The sequence below is a fragment of the Diadema antillarum genome, unplaced genomic scaffold, assembly GCF_040938485.1.
Source record: "Diadema antillarum isolate AM-2024a unplaced genomic scaffold, OU_Dant_1.0 seq00000676_RagTag, whole genome shotgun sequence".
NCBI lineage: Eukaryota > Metazoa > Echinodermata > Echinoidea > Diadematoida > Diadematidae > Diadema > Diadema antillarum.
Window position 1 is genome coordinate 437986 of NW_027271582.1, and position 21196 is coordinate 459181.

Here is a 21196-nt window from a genome sequence, read left to right on the forward strand (position 1 = left end):
TAACAAACATTGATCTTTTCAAATGACTGTGGTCAAAGTGGAACCACATAGAAGTGTATAATTCTTGGTATTTCTAAAGCAAGAAAGTCAGACTACCAAAGCAACACTCTTGGTTGTCCACTAGGCCCCCTTACACCAGTTGCCAGTTGGGGTAGGCTCAACAGATTTAAATTTTACTTTACACGGCACCCCCACCATGGTTCGACCTCCCATGCCAAGGCCTAACCTCAACCCGGCGCAGGGCGCTGTAACCAGTAACAGCGCCCCGACAACTTGTATGCAATTCACTGCAATGCTTGCAATTCTGTAAACAACTCATCGTTCAAAACGACACTTGGATTCGTAAAGAAAAGCCACATGTTGTAATACCATATTGTTGAATATTATAGGGGTCTATGAATCCCTCACCATTACCCCCGAAAACAAGATTAATCGTCATCATCTTTGAGACCATCTCCGGGATCTGTGGGTCGCCATTTTGAACATATCACGTTAAAAAAAAAATGATCTGCGCATGCACGAATGAATATTCATTCCAGGTCTCAGCTAGCCGTCCTGTTTTTTTTTTTTTTCCGCACGCATTCATTGTGTATTATAATATGTGCTACATTTTATCCATACCTGATCGACAGCAAGGCTGTTACCTAGCGCATGCGCTGTGTAAGTTGTACTACGATACGAAGTGCGGAAGGAATAAAACCTCGGATAAAATCTTTCACTGTGCTCTTAAAACAGATCATACTGTAAATTGATTTCCGCGCCTCTGATTGTAAGTATCTTATCTAACAGTATGGCTACTAATTTCAGTGTAAAACCCTGTATTTTGGTCTCTGGTCACCAAAATAAAGCCATATCAGGTGGTACATCAATAGCCATAGGGCTGCAATGTGACCCCGACTCTGTACGGGTTGGGGTCGCTGGTGCAGCTAGGTCCGACCATGCACAACTATAAGCACACAGGTTTTTACATGTACAGTAGCATGCAGTCGAATTTTGGATGCCATTGTGGTAGAATTATGGGCTGGCTTAGGCAATGAGTCAAATTCATTTCTTGAAGCTAATCTTGTTCTGTTTTGTTTTGCTTTTTTTTATTGACTGGTCACTGGCTCCATCCACCCTCTGCTTGGGAGCCCTACAAATGCCCCTGATATTTCATCCTGATGCTCATAAATTCAAGAAACTCAGATCGAGGAAAGCATCAAAATTTGATTCAGAAAAGTTTTTTTTTTTTTTTCTGTCTGTCTGCTGCTGCACTGCCCAAGTCTCGCTGTTCTTGTCTATTAAACGTTAACGTCAATTACGGTATGTTCGCCACTGCGGTAAGGTCGCCAGACATTCACATCACATGTAACGCGCGCCGCGATCGGAGATCAGGTTGGGCGACGGATTTTCATCACTCTCAAAATACATTCGTAATTCACCTTTTTCCTCCGTAAAAACACAAATAATTGTAATCAAAATATATTTTACCATATGTAACAGGTGATAAAACCATTTTTAATGCGAGGATGTTTTTGATTTAGAAAGGATTTCAGGTGGCAGATTAAGGGAGATTTTCAAACGTGGTGACCGACAATGCCTCCTTCATTGAAGCGTATGTATAACACACACGTTAATAATATGTTGCAGGCTATGGGCGGCGAACTAATTCAGTGCCGATATTAGTTCGCCAGCTCGGACGTGCACAAGAATTACACACAAGTGGCGACCATACGATACGGTAATTGACGCTAGATAGACAGTAGACTCTAGATTCCACTTCCAGTACTTTTTTAGACATCACTCAAGGTCAGGGGTAATTAAGTTGGATTTAAAATGAAAAGGGACAGTTTAATGAAACGACAAACTCTATGTTTGCATTAATTTCGACTAGCTTCTCGACATACAGATCTTTACTAGATTCTCTAGGCCTAGTCTAGACGCACGCGCACCCTGTCCCTGGCTACCTAAATTATGATTCTGGGCCCAAACTTACCGCAGCAGCGACCCCATACGGACAAATACGTACCCCTGTGTTACAGCGCCCCGCGACGGGGTTAGGCCCAAACAAGAAGCACCAGAGTGCCAGATGCTTCAAAGGGGTCCCGGCATTAATTTCCATAATATAAGCATGTATGTTTGTACACATTGCTTTTGTTTTTATTGTGTGCATAATGTACTTTTTATTTATTTTGTGCCGAATAAATTGAATAGAATTGAACCTCAACCCGTATTCGTGGTGAAGTCCCACATGTTATATTTGGCGCTGGTTTTTGCCAGTCTACATTCTGCCGGGTCTAACGAGATCGAGACAAGGTTCGTGTTCCTGCTTCAAATAGACCACACTCAGCTTTGAATAAGACATCTTTTCACATTCTTGTACTAATAATAATACAATGCGTATGTGATCATGAGAACAACTTACATTTGAAGTTTTTGAACCTGTGGATGTTCGGTGTTATTCAGCATACAGCCCCACGAGTTTTCACAAAGCACACAAATCTACGATTAACGAAACGGGATCGCGGATTCGATCCACGGCTGGCTACGCACATTACACGCGACCAACCCACGGACAGTGTCACCAGTCAACAAGCTGCAGAGTTCTGTGGCAGTCAGTCGAGTCTCGGTTGTTGTACGCACAGTCAGCGTAGAGGGGGTAATCCTTATACTAGCAATCTGACAATTTTTATCGCTTTACCTGCGACGCTCGCGCCACAAACAAACTAAACAAAAGAAAATACAATCTTGCATTAATCACCTGCCAGCAATACTAATTAATTTTCCTGTCCATGATATATGAGTGAAATTTCATCATATTCGACTAATTGGCACAAAAAAGGGTTTTGAAGAAAGTCGAAAATAAAGTGTTATCCCGCTTGTGTATGTGTTTGTGTGTGTGTGCGTGTGTTTGGTGGTTTTTCATTACTTCTCGCTTTCTATTAATCCCTATTTTTTGTTGTTCACACCTTTTAAAACAAAGAATGTTCCCGACAATCTGAAAACTTGCTTCACCGAGACAATATAAACTAGTGCTGTCTATAATATTGACATTACATAAACAGATGAAGTAAAGATTTTGTTTCTTTGTTCCATGGATACGGAAAATTGTCAACAGATGATGATGATGATGATGGTGGTGGTGGTGGTGGTGGTGGTGGTGGTGGTGGTGATGATGATGATGGTGATGATGATGATGATGATCCACGGCATTTGAATAACGCCATTATATCTGTTATAGAAAAATTCAAAGGCGCATCAGACTCCTACAAGACAGTAAGCAATTGAATGCCTGGTGAAAAATGTAAATTTTGAGGGAGGCTTTCAAGTGATTCAGTTTGTCAATTTCAGGGAGAAAAGATGAGAGGGAGTTCCATTGATAGACGAGGAGTGATAGAGGATATAGAGTTGAATGCATTCGTATATAACTGGCCCAATGAACTAACAGTATTTAGATTCGAGTTAAAAGTTTAGTTGTGATTTTATACTGAAAATCATAGCAAACATCATAGCAAGACTATAGTTATCATGTTATTAGTATCACTTGCAGGGCCGGCGAAGCGTTTTGAAAAGTTGGGGGGGGGGGGACACTTCTGGGTTTCATGAGCTAACAAGCAAAAAACAAATTAAAAAAAAGTTTCTTCACCTGACATGAAAAAAAAGGGGGCAAACACATAGCCCTACCGCGCTCACACTTCAAGGTCTCTATCTATTATCGTGCCACTTACGCACTTCCGGGGTAAAAAAAAAAGGGGGGGGGCAAAGTTGTGACACCTCATGCATTCCTCTGTATGGTGCAAAAGAAAAGTGTCGGATTTCAGCATCGATTGAAAACAAAAACATCGCAAAATAACAATGTCAATCACCCCACCCCCAAAAACCAAACTAAACAACCAACAACTTGCGTATTAAGTATATCTTATATTTCAATTATAATTATTTCAATTCAGAAAATCAATGTGACCAGATGAAAAGGTAGATAACGTTATTTTTCATTCACGTCGACCTCCCTCCTCCCCCCCCCCTTCTGCACCAGCGTGTAGGCCCTAAAGAAGCACAGGCGTTTTTTATGTTATCCGTTTATATTTGACTGCAATGAAACATGGAAGTTGTCGTGTGTTATTTCTTAATGTGCCAGCACTTGCGTGCCGTAGACAATGAAATACAATTCTATCAAAAGTTATTTTACATTGATGTAATATGTACACTCAGTGACCTTAGTTCATGACATGCATTTTGTTAAGTATGGTAATGATATACCAAAATAGAGAATTAATGAAATGAAATATTGTATCAAGCGCATTACTCTGAATGTTATGTATTATTATTAATATTATTATTATTATTATTATTATTATTATTATTATTATTATTATTATTATTATTATTGTTATTATCATTATGATTATTATCATCATTATTATAATTATTATTATTATTATTATTATTATTATTATTATTATTATTATTATCATTATCAAACAATCAGATCTATGCATCACCCATGCATCAAATTCCGTCTAATTGACAAAGCGGGTTAGGCAACATCTACACTGGTTTTGTTTTGTTGTTTTATAAATATAGATGTAATCCCACTGAAAAAAATAAGAAAAAATATGTTTCATACAAAAACACACTCACCAAATTATTACGTACGCAGAAGAAAATGTTTTATGTGAATCAGATAAGCAAATACAAAAATGATATTAAAAACACATGGAAAACATTAAAGAATGCTATGAATACATCTAACAATTCATCTAATATTTCTGAAATTCGGTGGGGTAATGCCTCCAGCAACACTCCCGCTGGCATGGCGGAAATATTCAATGACTTTTTCTCTTCAATTGGGAAAAATTTTTCTCAAAATATTCCTCTTTCTAGTAAATCTTTTAATGATTTTTTAGATACACCTAACTCCAAAACTATATTTTTTGACCCAACATATAAAGAAGAAATAATAAAGATTGTTGCTAATTTGAAAGAAGGAAAAAGTCCTGGCCATGACGGAATTGACAACTATTTGATAAAAAACATAATTCCTCAAATAGTGGATCCCTTAGTACACATTATCAATTCATCGCTTACAACTGGCCATGTGCCAAATAGCATGAAAATTGCGAAAGTAATTCCTATTTACAAGAAAGGGGAGAAGGATGATGTCAATAACTATAGACCCATATCTCTATTATCTTCTATTTCTAAGATTCTTGAAAGAATAGTTTATATCAGGACAGTACGTTTTCTTAAAACCTGCGACATATTCTCAAACTTTCAATTTGGATTCAGGGAAAATCACAGCACAACACACGCACTACTTGCCCTCATCGACAAAGTCACACACGCACTCGACACACTTTCACACACAATAGGTATCTTCTTGGACTTCTCCAAGGCCTTTGACACGATTAACCACGGAATACTTCTCGCCAAACTGTCTCATTATGGAATACGTGGAAAGGCCTTGGAGTGGTTCACGAGTTACCTATCAGAAAGATCCCAATTTGTACATGTCAACGGCTTTGACTCTCAAAGTAAAACAATTGCATCTGGTGTTCCACAAGGGAGTTTATTAGGCCCATTGTTATTCATTATTTATATTAATGATTTTCATAGATCCTCGGAGAAACTATCATTCATATTATTCGCGGATGACTCTAACCTTTTTTTTTTCTCACCCTGACCCAAACATTTTAATAAGAACAGTCAATGAAGAACTGAAAAAGGTTATACAATGGATATACGCAAATAAATTGTCATTAAATATTAAAAAAACAAAAGTTATGCTTTTTAGTAATTCTTTAAATAGCCTCCCAGGCAATATAACATTTGATATTACTCCTTTAGAAGAAGTTTCTTCCTTTAAATTTCTTGGTGTTTGTGTCGATAACAAGCTTTCATGGAGGAATCATATTGATAACATATGTAAAATTATATCACGTAACATTGGTGTAATGAATAGATTAAAATATTATCTTCCTTCATCTGCATTATTAACTCTTTATTCTAGTTTGATACTACCTTATTTAAACTACGGGATTCTTGCTTGGGGTAATACATGTCAGATGTTACTTGATAAACTTCTTTTACTGCAAAAGAAAGCGCTTAGAATTGTTTTTCATTTACATACCCGAGAACATACAGATGCTTTGTTTTCTGACCATAAAATATTAAAAGTAAATGATTTGTATGTGTTTCAACTTGGCCAGTTTATGTTTAATTACAACAGTAACTTTTTACCTAAAATATTCCATGATTCATTTCATCGAAATAGTCATGTTCATAACTATCCCACGCGACGATCCGACGAATTTCATCTTCCATTAATGAGAACCGCACATGCCCAAAATACATTTCTTTATACCGGACCCAGACTTTGGAATAATTTAGATAATAGTTTAAAAGATTCCCCCAAATTTGTTACATTTAAATACAAACTCAGAAAATATTTACTTTCTACTTATAATCTTAGATAATTTAAATTGTTTTGATTTATGCTTGAGCCTTCACTTGTCCTGATGTCGCAGCACTTGGCGTGTTCTGTGTGCAGACTTCTCTTCTTTCTTCTCTCCTCTTCCTTTCCTGTCTCTTGTTCTTCGTAGACTTGTATTGTTACCGTCTTCTCTCCTCTCGGTACTGTCTCGCGTCTTACAGTGTATACGTGTGGGTAATTGAATGTGTGTACGAACGTGTTGGCCTTGTCATATTTTCCCGGTACACGTGGTTCAGTGAGCAGTGTCCGGGCACTAGCATTGGTATTCTATATTTTTTCCCAACCGGTGTATCTCAAAATAATTACATGTATATTGTTATAGAATAGAATATAATTTACTCATTATTTGTCTAGCGATCCACGTCCGACAAGCTATGCTTTTTAGTGGATCACTATTTTCCATAATCGAATTTATTTTCCGCTCGCCCACGAAGTATTTATACAGTGTTTTCCTAAATATTGTACATGTTATATGTTGTTCTATAATATGTCTCGTATATATATTACATGAATCTTATGCAAACGTATGAACAATATTTCATCACATGTATACTTTGTACTATGTTTTTTGATTTTCGATGATTGGAAATAAACTATGATTGATTGATTGAATTGAATTGATCAAAATGTAGAAATAGGACCATTCATATAGGATAATTTTAGGCAAAAATTAATTGTTGCTTCTATAGACGAGCTGATGAAGCGTCCAGAACGTAAAGCCGTTCTTGAAATGAAACAATAAGTCTAGTTGCAGTGATTTAATTCTTGTTGAATGACACCTGGATGAATAACAAAACTTACGTCAACTACCCATTCAAATATTAATTATCAAAATGTTATTATTGAACATATAATTACACAGAATTACACATCACAATAAAGATGTAATCGGCTATAATTGCAATGATAATTCTTCCCTATTCATTATAAATGATGTGTTTCAGCATGTTTCTATAATAAATTCGAAACTTAAACTTGATTCCAATAACAAAATTGCAAAACTGAGAATGCCAGGTCATCTTGTATAATCAGGAATAAAAGTAAAAAAAAAATCAAAACAATTAACGATATGTAACAATGTTCTGTATATTGCCTTTTTATGCCAAATAAGTGGCTGGCTTGACTTTGCTATATATAGGTGAAGGACACATGACTATCTGTTCAGTGCTGTTTATATCATGATTGCTTTTCAGCTGCATGTCAAGACGAATAGAGGATTGAAAGGGGGTTATCAAGCTACAGCTGAGAGGATCTGATGTAAATGCTTCTCATTTTATAGCTCTCAAGGTCATCTTGAATAACGATATTGGATTTTGCCTATCGCACTATAGGTACACCTGCCGAGTCCTTAACTGGATCATGCAGCACGTATACAAAAGAGAGCTTTGATTAGCATGTTGCTTTGATCTGTCTTTTTAACTCAAAAAAGTTTGTCGCAGGCAACAAAGGAAGAGCTAATCGTATAGGGCTTATGGCATGAATAGGCTACTCTATATACTATGGAATAAATAATACTCAGTTGGACAGCTGTTTTTTCAGCAAGGCCGTGATTGACATCGAATAGTAAGCATTATAAATAGGGCCTATATGCACACATCGAATATATACAAACATACTGTATGTTTACAATGTAAAATGATACACTTGACTAAATGACAAGCACTGAACAAGTTAAAAAACAAAAACAAAATCTTTACAGATATTTACAAACATGACAAGAAAATCGATAGACGCATTTAGGAATTTCATAGCTTCTAACTTCATGATCTCTGTCGTGAAACTTTTGATGTCACTACATTTTCAAATCCACAAGAAATAAGTTGTGGGAGTTTCCCCTTCCCATCGAACATGGGGAGGGGGGGGGGAGGGGCTGACGACTGGAACTCGTGACTAAGCATCCCATCACGAGTACTATACAGCTGAGAGCTGTTCGTTATTCCGAAGGTTTGTAATGTGAAACACACAAATTCCCTATAGAGGTTCTTTAATCCGAAAATGAAAAAGGGTTCGTTAATCCGAACATTTGTGGCGTTATTCCGAAGGTTCGTTATTCCGAAGGTTCGTTAATCCGAAAATGAAATAGGGTTCGCTATTCCGAAGGCTTGTTTATCCGAAAATGAAATAGGGTTCGTTATTCCGAAGGTTCGTTGATCCGACAATGAAATAGGGTCCGTGACGAACCTTCGGAATGACGAGCTTTGTTTCATTTTCGGATTAATAAACCTTCGGAATAACAAACCTTATCACATTTACGGAATAACGAACCTTCGGAATAAAGAAACTTTGGACTATTAAAGAACCTTCGGAATAACGAACCTTCGGAATAACGAACTATAACCCAAGCACTATACCTCCAGACAGGAGTCTCTCCTCACACTCATGCCCCTCATTGTTTCTGCTGGAAACATGAATCATTGGACAGACCATCGTGGATTTACGGGGAGGGGGGGGGGGGGGGAGCTTGCTCTTCATCTGACTTGCTCTGCACTCCAAAAGCATCGAAAATGATCTGATTTTAGACATGTACATACGGCGTCATTGACGCTTTTCCTTAAAGGGATCGTACAGTTTTGGTTGAGACCTAATTTCAGGTTTCTAACATTTTTTTTGTGAGATAATGAGAAACCTCTTATAAAATATGAAAGAGCATGTAATTCTATGAGGAATTCAATGTTTATTTGATGAAAATTGGTTTTGTAATGGCTGAGATATCCAAAATAGAGTAATTCTAATAAAGTGTGGGACCCACACTTTATCACGATCGCTTTGTTTTACTTTGTTTTTGGATGTTTCAGTCATTCCAAACCCGATTTTCATCAAATAAACTTTAAATTCCTCTTAAAATGGTATGCTCTGCACTACTAAGTATATCATAATGTTTTCTTGGTATCTTGCAAAAATTTAAAAGCCCAATTTTCATCTCCACCAATACTGTACTATCTCTTTAAATGTTTTTATTTCTTTCATCCATCAAGTCATATTTCACAATAGGGGCTACATGTTTTCGACATTCGCTATACTCTAAAATGGTATTTACTGGATTATACATTGGCCACAGAAGTTTTTTTCTTCTCAAGTTCATTTGGCGGGAGGTGGAGAGGGGGGGGGGTGGGGGGCTTGTTGTTGTTGTTGTTATTTGGATTTATTTGGCGTTTATCATTCCTCAAGGAATATTTACACCAAATCAATATTCATAAAATCACTTTAAAGTTTTCAAATTTTACCCTAAATTATTTTCATTTTTTTAAAATAATTAATTCAAAATAATACACAAATATATCAAAATGAAATCTCCCTCACTGGCCTCGGTTCGAGCTGCCCAATCGACGATCGTATTTTCTGGCCAGCCCGGCTCGGTACCTTGAGCAGACTTCTCAGCAAGGAGGGGCCGTGATTGGCTGTCCGCCTGCCTATAGGCCACTCCAATACACGAGAGGGGCTCGACCGATGCTCGTGATTAATCGGGAGTATTCAACGCGAATTTTATCACAAATTTACATTAATTAAAAAACAAAACAACGCTAAGATATAAAGCAAACATCTGGGCTGTGTGCAATGTGCAGAATGATTAAATCAAACATCATATACTAGTACTTAATATCTAACAAAATTTTGTGTTAGAGTGAATCTTCTTGTCCTCTGGACATACTGAACGAAAGCACGCATATGTTTTAAGTTAGTACTTCCTACAAACTGCAAAATATGGCGCACATCAGTGATACTAGTATCTATTTCTGCTAATAACATACTTCTTTCTATTATATACTTTGGACATTCACATAAAAAATGGGTGATTGTTTCAAACATTTGTGGACAGTTCGGACAAATTCCATTTTCATGCATATTCAATCTAAACAAATCATAATTTAAAGAAATATTTCCCATTCTCAATTTATGCATAATGGATTGTTCTTTCCAGTTGCCTACCGAACATTGAAAAGTTTTCTTAACTGTTTTTTTGTATCAACTTCAGTGGAGATTCTGCTTCTTCCCATCGTTTCTGCCATTTTCCCATAAAATACTCTCTAAGCAAATGTTTACATTCTGCCATATTCAGACCATTTTCAATATCAATAACATTTCGACGTAAAGCAGCTTTTGCCTCTCTGTCCGCAACCTCATTTCCATTAATTCCACAATGACTGGGTATCCATTCAAAATTTACATTTATTCCTCTATATTTCAATTCCGTACATCTTATAACAATTTCACTTACAAAACATTCCGGTTTATTTGAATTAATAGCCTGTAAAGCACTTAATGAATCACAAAAAATTACCACTCCAGCTTCGGGACGAGGTCACTAGTCTCCCCTCCGGGCACTTCTTCATAATAAAAAGTACCACTTGTATCTCTACAAATAATAGGATTAGTGCATTCATTTTGGTTTTCCTGGCATAATCCGGTACTCTCTTCGAGAATTTCTGTCAACTTTCAAGTTGTACGAAATCTTACATCTCACAATTTCTGTAGCGTAGGGACGTCACAAAGTTTTGACAAATTTTACAAGATATTGAAATAAGAGAAAATGATTCTACCTTTTGTATACAAAAGGAAAGGTATCTATCAACGACGATACCAACATTTAGGAGGGAATTTCTGAAAAGAAAAGAAAAAAATCCGGCCCTTGTTTATTAATAGGGATTACAAACCAAGTTAATCTCTTCCCACCTCCCTGCTCTGACGTCATCAGATAAGCATTAGTACAGTAGTCAAGTGATGCAATTTCTCGTTGTGTTTTTCGCAGTACGAAACACTTCTTTCGTTTAATCTTTAAAACACAAAGCAGAATATACTGTATCATGTCTCCGCACCACTTCCTTCAGATAGACAAAATTAATGGGTTTGATGAATCATTATATGGCGTGCATGTTACGCAATGTTGACTTGCATAGTGATCGATACCGGTCTTTTCACTTGATGGTACGATGTGTTTTTTGTGTGTCGGCGGTGTGTTGTCGGACCTATGCGAGCTTTGATTGGATGGATGATCAGTAGATCAGCTGGCTGTGCATGTTATGCATATCATGCTGTTAGCTGTGTGCATTATTTCTTCATGGTGAGTGAGGTTTTCTTGCGCGTGGAAGCAGTGAAAAACCGGAACGTGAAAGTGATCGAAAAACTCATACGAAAAGGTGGACAATAAATTCCCATCCCGAACGTCTTTGCAGTGGACAGTGCTGATTCCCCAGTGCTGGACCAGGATATTTTGTAAGTATCAGTTTGAAATAAAATAGAATGCTTATGTTAATCATCACGCGGGGCCCGGGGCATGTTTAGCCACGAAGAAGAGCCGTGCCGATAAAGCGCGAGATTTCCTTTCCCTTCTTCTACGTACCGGCGAGGCGGCACGGCCCGGCGGCGTTCATACGTCGCTCCGTCTTCGGATGTAGCAGCCAGCGCAGCGGGCGATGATGCGGTTTTCCCGTTGCTATGCACGTAGCGGGTAACGTACAGTATGTCGTGTGCTCGACTCAAGTATTTTTGTCTAAACCTGTGTTTATATTCGTCGATGAAGTATTTTGATCTACACAAGTTCAGTCATTTTCTCTGGATGCTACGGTTTACATGTCAGTGGTAACGAAATTAAAAAAATTCCACAGTGGCACAGAAGTTCATCAACTGCTGTACAGCGCCACTAGACTTGTGTCCTAATGTGGATTCTTCGTCCTGATGATAACGTCAACGAGAGGCAAATAAGTTATTAACTTTAAATGCCTACTTCCAAGGTATATTTCCAAGGTATATTAAGTAACACAAAGTAGAATAGATAGATCTACAAATTGATGCATATTCTATGTGCAATGTTGTGCAGACGACGAATGTACAGGTAAACGCGCTGTTAGTGTTAGATTAGGTTTTGATAACATAACATGACATATGTAATTTACGTGTAGTCTTGAGGTAAAAGATACAATCGTTGAGGTTCTAATGGTAGATACCTTGTAGAATTGAGAAAAAATATTCAAGCATGATAAGTGTTGAAATGTAACATCTCAGCAATTGATGCAATCTTTATGGAAAGCAAAAAAAAAAAATATATATATACAGTATACACTAATTTTTTTTACACGCCCTAGTACTAAATTACAGTATGATTATAATCATGAGCAACAAAATTGCAGTTTTTACTTTTGAGATTGTTTGAAATTATCTTTTTTAAAGAGCTATGTACCTACATAGTCTTTAAGTATTAACTCTATTGAATCATGCTGAGTGATTATGTACACGTACATAAACAAGTTTTTAACTACATACATACTCAGTGTGCATTTATGTGCATATTTGAAATTTTGAAAATATACACAAAATTTGCATCCTTGGGATCAAATATTTGTTGTTTTATGATACCACAATGACATCAAGGGGTAATTGTTGTTTTGTGAAATCTTCAACCAAGAACTCACTTTTATTCATTGATGTTTGACTTGTATGCACTAAATCAATGAAGGAGTTCACCGAGTTCACCTACCAAACGTATAGCTATAGATGGTTTCAGACAAGGTTACTACGGTACTATACTAGAGTACATGTAAGTATTTGGTGAATGCATGAAACTTTTTTATTCCATAATTTTATTACATTTGTAAATATTTTGTATGTGTGATGTAGCAAATAGGATACTATTCCAAACCTTTCTTGTGGATCTATAAATTGTGCTAAATGACAACTTGTGTGGCGTTCAACACATATGTGCCAAGTGTGTTTGGAAGAGGGACAACTTTTTGGTTGTCTCGCCAAACAAAGGAATTTCACTTCACCAATAGGGTTATCTTTGCTGTCTTGGACATTGAAAAGAAGCACTATAATTAGTTTTAATAAATAGTATGTAGCCTGTTCTCCATTCATACAACTTCAAAGACAGTTTCTTGGACATTTGTGAGTGTGTGTGTGTGTGTGTGTGTGTGTGTGAATTGACACAAGTGATATTCATTTGGATGAGTATGAAACATGAATGATTAAATGCAATTTATGACCCAAACCAGAGCACATTGTGCTTCTAAATTTATAAATCAAAAGGTTCTGTACAAATATTTATAACGGTACAAGTGTGCAGTTGTAGCACAGAGTGACTGTCCATAAAAGGTCTTGCCTCAATAATGACCCCTCCGCAGTATTCTTTTGTCATTCATCATTGATTGTCAGAAGTGCATTGTGGTTTTCTTTTGACGAGGCACAGTCCATTCATAGCAACTGTAATGCACAACACCCAAAGATCAGACCCCTTCTGGAGTTGCCTGTACATCATCCACCAAATTTGTAGTGGAGTAGCTACTCTATTCGATGGATATCTTCTCTTCCTCGCATCTTCCTCCCTCTACTTCTTCCTCTTTCTTTGTATTGTTCTTGTCCTTTTCAACCTTCTTCAGCCATTCCTTCCATCTATGTATAATGATGATGGCCAGTTTTCATGCTGCGCATGTGAGATAATTTGCATGCTGACCACTTGGGCGAGAGTGTGATAAGAGGCAGACAATGTGGCATGAGCCATGCTAATATTTACTCTTTCCACCAGTGAAAGGGTTTGGTGTAATGAGAAGGTCTGGTTGCCATGGGTGTGATTAACACAATGTCTGATCCTTTAGGCCTTTTGATGGCTAGATCTTATTCTGTAAAGTGCTGTGATCAAGTATTGGGTATATTTCTGCGTGACTTATAATTTGAGCTCAGCTGGGTGAGAAGAGTTTCGCTTGTTTTTAATTCTGTGGAAACTGGACATCAACTTCTTGAACGTAATATGGCAAACAAAAGTATTTGTGTGCTAATATTTTTATAATAGTTTCTGGGTGCGCAAAATGTTCTAAAATTTCAACAACGTGAAAATTTCCACTTTTACAGTATAATTCGTAATATGGATGTCTGCTACAGAACAAAAAACATACAGTACCGGTACATGCACAAGCATGCACACACAACAACAACAACAGAACCCCTGTACAATCTGTATCTTTCATGTCTGTCATGTACTAAAAATACATGTACATCATGTTATATTTGTTGTTTTGCCTACAGTTAAATAGCTTTATACCTGTATGATCTGCAGACAAAAACTCTAGACTTAATGAACAATAATTTGATGGTCCACTAGATGACAAAGTGTGTTTGATGGATATGAGACTGTAACATTTTTGTACTATGTATGTCTTTAGATTATAAGGATTTAAAATCTAAATCTATTTGGTCAACTTTTAAACCTACCCCCATCTGAGGTTAGTGACCAGATGATCATGTTTAAGAATTACATGTACAGTGTAACTTTTGTTAGATTAAAAGGTGATAAATCCAGAAAGGCTAAAAATAGAACCTTTTGATTTGTTTCAAATCATTCTGGTTATTCATTTATTTAGTTAGTTTTTTAATGGTCTTGAAGGAGTTGTAAAGTTCTTTTTTTTTCAATCTACTGTTAAGTTCAGTTGGATTGAAATAAAGTCGTATTCCCTTTTATTTCTAAATCCATTTTGATTAATAGGTTCATAACTTGTAGGATAAATGAAACAGTGACCATAAATCTTTCAGGAACACTCTCATTACTCCCATTTCAAACTGATAAAAATGAAGGATCAAATTCATTTCACAGACCTGTAATTCTGTGTTTGATTATAGACATACATGTGCAATCAAGGACTATGCAACAGCAACAAAAAAAAAAAAAAAAAAAAGGAAAAAGACAAATACAAGTGTATGAAGAATTCAAATTTGCAAATTTGCAATTTCCAGTTGATTTCATTCATATGTAAAATGTTAATTTTTTAAATTTTTTTTTTACATATTGGGCAAATTATGACACATTTAAATTAATGACTGTCAAAGTTATCAGCATATTATTAACATTATAGTATTGAGCATGCATGCTCTGAAAATGTAACTACAGTTTGTAAGGTATTGTTACTCTTATGAATATGAAAATGAACAAACAAACAAACAAACAAACAAACAAACAAACAAACAAACAAGAAAGAACCAGAAAAGATGGGCAAGTGTTTCTTCCAATAATGCACCATTTCATGAATTGACACATCAAAGCATTCTGTGATATGTACCATAAAATATGACAAGAAGGAGAATGCAGGGTGCTACAAATGCACTTGATTTCATCAAGGAGGTTTAATAGATAGAGTTCCAATTGGCTGTAATTATTCAAACAGTTGTCACTTTTCTATTGTGTACAAAAGAATTCCACAGGTGCATCTGCTCCTTCGACGATGGGGTTTGATGCTGCCGTCTTGCTGAGCAATCTGAAGATTCATTTTTGAATGTTAACTTAATGTTGGCTATATTTTGCTTGTTTATCTATTTAATAAAACTAAATCTCACTTAATGATAAAGCACATTAAACAAAGGTCAATCCCTTCCAGAAATACTGTAATGTGCAAAAGTGTAAATCAGAGCTGTATCATGTGAAAGTGTTTATAAAACTGTACCCTCCTGGAAATCTGGTTTAATCACTTTTCCACTTAATTCCGACATATAAAACTAATATGGAATAATCTCTTTCTCTATTTCTCAATTTCTATTCATGCATTCCCATGTCTTTGCTAGATTGTATCACCTATCTTTCATAAGTAGGGATGGCGAAAAGTAATTACCATCACAAAGATGTTGTATCTTCCTTTAATAGAAAGTGGCTGATGATTACGCAATGAGACATGAGTCAATTGTCTTCCTATCTGCGGGGCAGGTCCAGTTTGCCACATGCTTTAAATACTTTCGAGTAGCGGCATCGAACGTGACTTCAAAGGAAATACGACAGTTGTGACTCCATTCTCTTGAACCTCCTTAATTTCATGCCCTAGACAATGTACACAATGAAGGACAGGTAAACAGTGTACCATATTAAAGGTCTTCTTTTTTTCTCTCTCTCTCTCTCTCTCTCTTTCTCTTTCTCAATTATGGGCATGTGGATATTTGTTTTACAAGTTAATTCGCAATTCAGTTGCTCAACTGAGCAAGCATACAAAAATGTATGTGCAAACTATGTAACGAGAAGTATTTGGATGAAAACTTTATTATTCACAAACAGAAATACTTCACATTGAAATAAACCGTGTAAAAAACATGATATTATGCGGTATAGCTTACCATGCAGATATACATGTACCACATGTCAAATAAAAGTATCTAGGGGATCAATGGACTTTGAAACCTGAACAGGGTAGCAAAAGATTCAATTTGGAACATTCCTAGTCATGAAACAGTGGCCAGCTTCCACAGTGGTTCTAGCCACAGTATGGCAGCACACACAATGAATAGCCCTCAGTCCCGAGTAGCTCTACAATGCAGTGATCTATTTTCTGGAGGTGATTTACACTGTATTTAAACACATACAATCTGCCATTACCCTGTAGGTAAGGGAAGGCTATCCGTGCATGAGCTGGAAAAAAGGACAAGTAATGCAATGTACAACATCAAATGGGACGTGCATTGTACAGGCAAGAGCTGAAATGCAGCCGCTTGCTGTACACTGAGGTAATGAAGAGAGCTGCAGCACTGACATTTTGTAGTGATTATTTTTGGTTTTTAATCACAGAGGAAAAAAAGGAAATAGCATGACTTGAATCATTGCCTAAAATCCACCCCAATCTGCCCAAAGCTTGAGGACAGCCCTTTGTTATAAAATACTATTACTGGTAGGCTTTGATACATCCAGGATCCACGGGCCCAACAGCTTCACCGAGGAACTGCTACAGCTGTCCCACTTGCCTTCGGTATTGGACAATATAGAATGTACCCCTAGATGGCTACTTCCAAGGCATAGAGATCTCCGTAACAAAATAAAACACAGAATAGAAGTGAAGTATAAACTGATACACCCCTAAAAGAAGGATAGGAAGACAAGTGTTTGTAGTAATACTTATATTGCCACATTACAGGTTCCCCTCAAAATAAGTTCTGCAATTAAGGTGTGATATATCATGTTTCTCTTTGAATATTCTGACATAATCTTCATTAAATATGACATCATATGAATAAGAAAGCCTGATAGATTATCTTTAAAATGACATCTCACTTGCTATGATTGGGTGTTCCTAGAATGTGCAAAATGGCTGAGCATGGGGACAGATCAAAAGTGAAAAGTCGTGACAATTCTGCTTGATATCGATAATGTATTGCGTCAATGAAAAATGCCACTACAAGAAGCAATGTTGAAATGTGAGCACTTTATGACACTCATTTCCTAAACATTTTATGATTATTTGGCCAACCTTTACACGTTGTATGTTTAATTCTAATCTGCAGATAACTACTGCAGTTTTTAATTCATGGATGAAGCGTGGAATCTAGTGATAATCTCTGATGCATTCTTTTAAAGCATATTACAAATTGTATGCCTTTCCTGAAAAGAAAAACCAAATGAGGATTTTTACTGTGTAACAAACATGTTTTTGCTCAACATTTCACATTTGACCTTTCCTCATACTCAGTCATACTGTGTATTCCCAGAATGCATACCGGTAATGTAAACAAGTAAGTTGCTGTAGTAACGAAAAGGAATCATGCTCTCCTTATGATGTTACATTTGAATTAAATGATGTAGTTTTAAGAGAAATGATACATCATACTAGGATTGCAGGACTTGTTTGAGGAGTTTATTTTGTCCCCTTTTTAACTCTTTATGTGCCATGTTCACAGGCCTGACTCAGTCGATGGTGTGCCAACTTCGCATATTCTGCTCAAAGGCACAAACCAGCCCAAACTGATTGATATATCACCGTGGTTATGCCAAAGTACAATGAAAGCATTTCTTGCGATTTCCTTCCTCTCACATGTACCTTGCATTTCATGTGGTGATTGACTAGCAAGCAGTGTTCCCTACTTGAATAATTTGTGTGTAAATTCTAAGTTTTTGTCACTATTTTGTGTGCAGAAATCATGCGTTTTTACAAAAATGTAGTTCCATGTCATTTGAAAGAAAAGTAATAACAGATTTGTCATACAATTTACATCAAAACAGAGCTTGGCATTTTCTTTACAACTTTGCTCACTACGTGTACAGCTAAACAGAAATCTATACATGTAAAGGTTACATGGACTTGAAAGACAGAATGTTTTCCCAAAGCATGACAATGTTGGATATGTCAGAATAATATGGCACATAGGGGGTTTCCACCATGGCACATAAAGAGTTAAATAGAGGACAGCAATATGAAATGGTGGTAGAATTTTGCTTTACACTGAGAATGTCATTGGTTACTTCTTTATTGTAACAATATGAGGTCATGCTGATAGAGAGACCCATTTTTGGTCATTTCAGTCATACAAGCAGTAAATAGTTGTGACCTATTTTCAAGTTTATGCATTATGAAATACCTGTGTACCAGTAGTAAAATAAGTGTGTGTAAACATTCAGGGCTCAGGTTCAGTGTGGTGGTGTGCTATTAGAATTATCCATTCATGCATCAAAAGTGGGTGAACCATTGCATCAGGGAATTGCGAAATGCCAGGAAGTGATTATGCCCCACCGGCCCAGAAAGTCTTTTAGTCTGTCAGCCCCACTGTATGACACGTGTAGTGAGATGATGACAAATATGCTTTGAATATTCTGTTGGTTTTCTTTGTGATGTCATTGCAAGTATTCAAAAGCTTCCTCTCCCTCTGTATGACGATCACTTTACCTTGAGAAACTAGCACACTGTTGTGTTTATTCAGGCTGCCTTAGAAGTGTGGCACGCAACCTTTCACGACCTCTGTTATGGGTGCACAAATTTGTACAAAACGTCTGCAAGAGGTATTTGCAAGAATTTGTCATTTGATCACGAGTGTGTGAAGGAGAAGGAACCAAATGTACTGGCAAGGGAAAACAGCAAACAGACCTCATTATCTTGCTGAATGCCATATAAAGTGAGTTGACAGTTTTCTCTAAAGCATAATATTGCAAATATTGTGTTGTATTATATTATTGTTTTCTCTGTATTACCCATTATAGAGTTTAGCAGGATAGTGTGTTTCAAGGTGTATAGATCTTCTTTAGATGTGTAATCTGTGACCTGCCCAGCTCAAAACCCTTCCAAAGGTTAGCCAAACTGAATTCCCAAAGTTATGTAATGTATTTAACTTTTTGATGGACCATCCTAGCCTATATCAAAAAGTGATCAAAATCAGATAGAGAGTAATAGGAGATGCAGTTTTGAAGGAAAGGAAGAAAAGAGGGTTTAAAGATGAGAGTCACTCAGGTGTGCTGTGTAGAAGTATCAGTTTTAAACCTGTTGAGGACAAGCTGATTTTGATACAACAGTCATTTCCCATACTCCTGCCCAAGTATACTGTAAAACATGAAATATTCGCGGCATGAAATTTTCGCGAATTGGAGCTGACAGCCTTTTTCGCGGCATGAAATTTTCGCGAATTGCCACTGGCGTTCAATGCATGTAGTGTAGACAAAAACTTTCGCGTGCATTTTAATTTCGCGAATTTTGGCGCTCGCAAAATTCGCGAAATTAAAATGCACGCGAAAATTTCTCGTTTTACAGTACTTGGGACTACAATGGAGTCTTTATTAACAGGTTATTAGGGAAACCAGAACCAAGAGAGGTCTGTGGATTGAGTGAAAGCAGCAACATTAGTAGAACACATTAGTGAAAGTTTGAGGCAAATCGGACAATCAATGCAAATGTTATGGATTTTTAAAGTTTTGGTGTTGGAATCACTGGATGAGGAGACTACTTGAGTTTACGATGTATCATGTTTGGACAACAATTATAAAGAAAATATGAAGAAAATTCAGCATGCTTTCACTTTTCTGGCATAGTACAAAGAGCACTTGACTAACCGCTTTCAGAAAACAGGGGGAATAATTACTACAATGTACATGTACATTGTACCCTTATTAAAACATATGTCAGTATCAAGTTGATGGAATGTGTAATTTTCATGAAAAGTGATTTTTTTGTTTTGTTTTGTTGAATTCCCTTTATATTTTGTTTATATTGTTGTCCACACATGATGTCATAACCTCTGGTAGTCTCCTCATCCAGTGGTTCCAACACCAAAACTTTAAAAATTCACAACTTTTGCATCAATTGTCTGATTTCCCCAAAACTTTCACTGATGTGTTCTACTAATGTTGCTGCTTTCACTCACTCCACATTCTCTTTGAGTTTCGGTTTCCTGTAAGATACACTATTTGTAATTATCTTTATATGTCTCACTGCAACCTGCCTAAAAAAATATGGTTCAGAAAAAAACTGCTAACATCTAAATTGTGTTCTTGCTTTAAGCCACCAAATTATTACAGGTTAATGTAGATAATTACCCACGCCGATGAAAATCGGCAGGGGGTTATGTAAAGGGTTCCGTATGTTTGTTTGTTTGTTTGTTTGTTTGTTTGTTTGTTTGTTTTTTTGTTTGTTTGTTTGTTTGTTTGTTTGTTTGTGTACAAGATAACAAGAGAACGGGTAAACGGATTTGCACGAAATGTTCAGGGAATGTTTGGATAATGACAGGAAAGAATCGATTAGATTTTGGTGATAATCGGTTGACCCTTGCAAATTCTGTGTGACCTTGAAGTTTTGACCCCATGGTATAGTGACCATTCCGAAAATTTCCCGTTTCTCACTTTGCGATTTTCCGCTACCATACGAACACATAAACTCCCCAACGATCCGACTTCGCTGCTCAAATGTTCGTAAGAATTCCGAAATTTACGTTTAGGCCTATTTGAGGGACTATGTCCTTCTAGATTTATGAAAGTTCGTTCTCCGTCATCACAAACTGGCCCGTATTTTG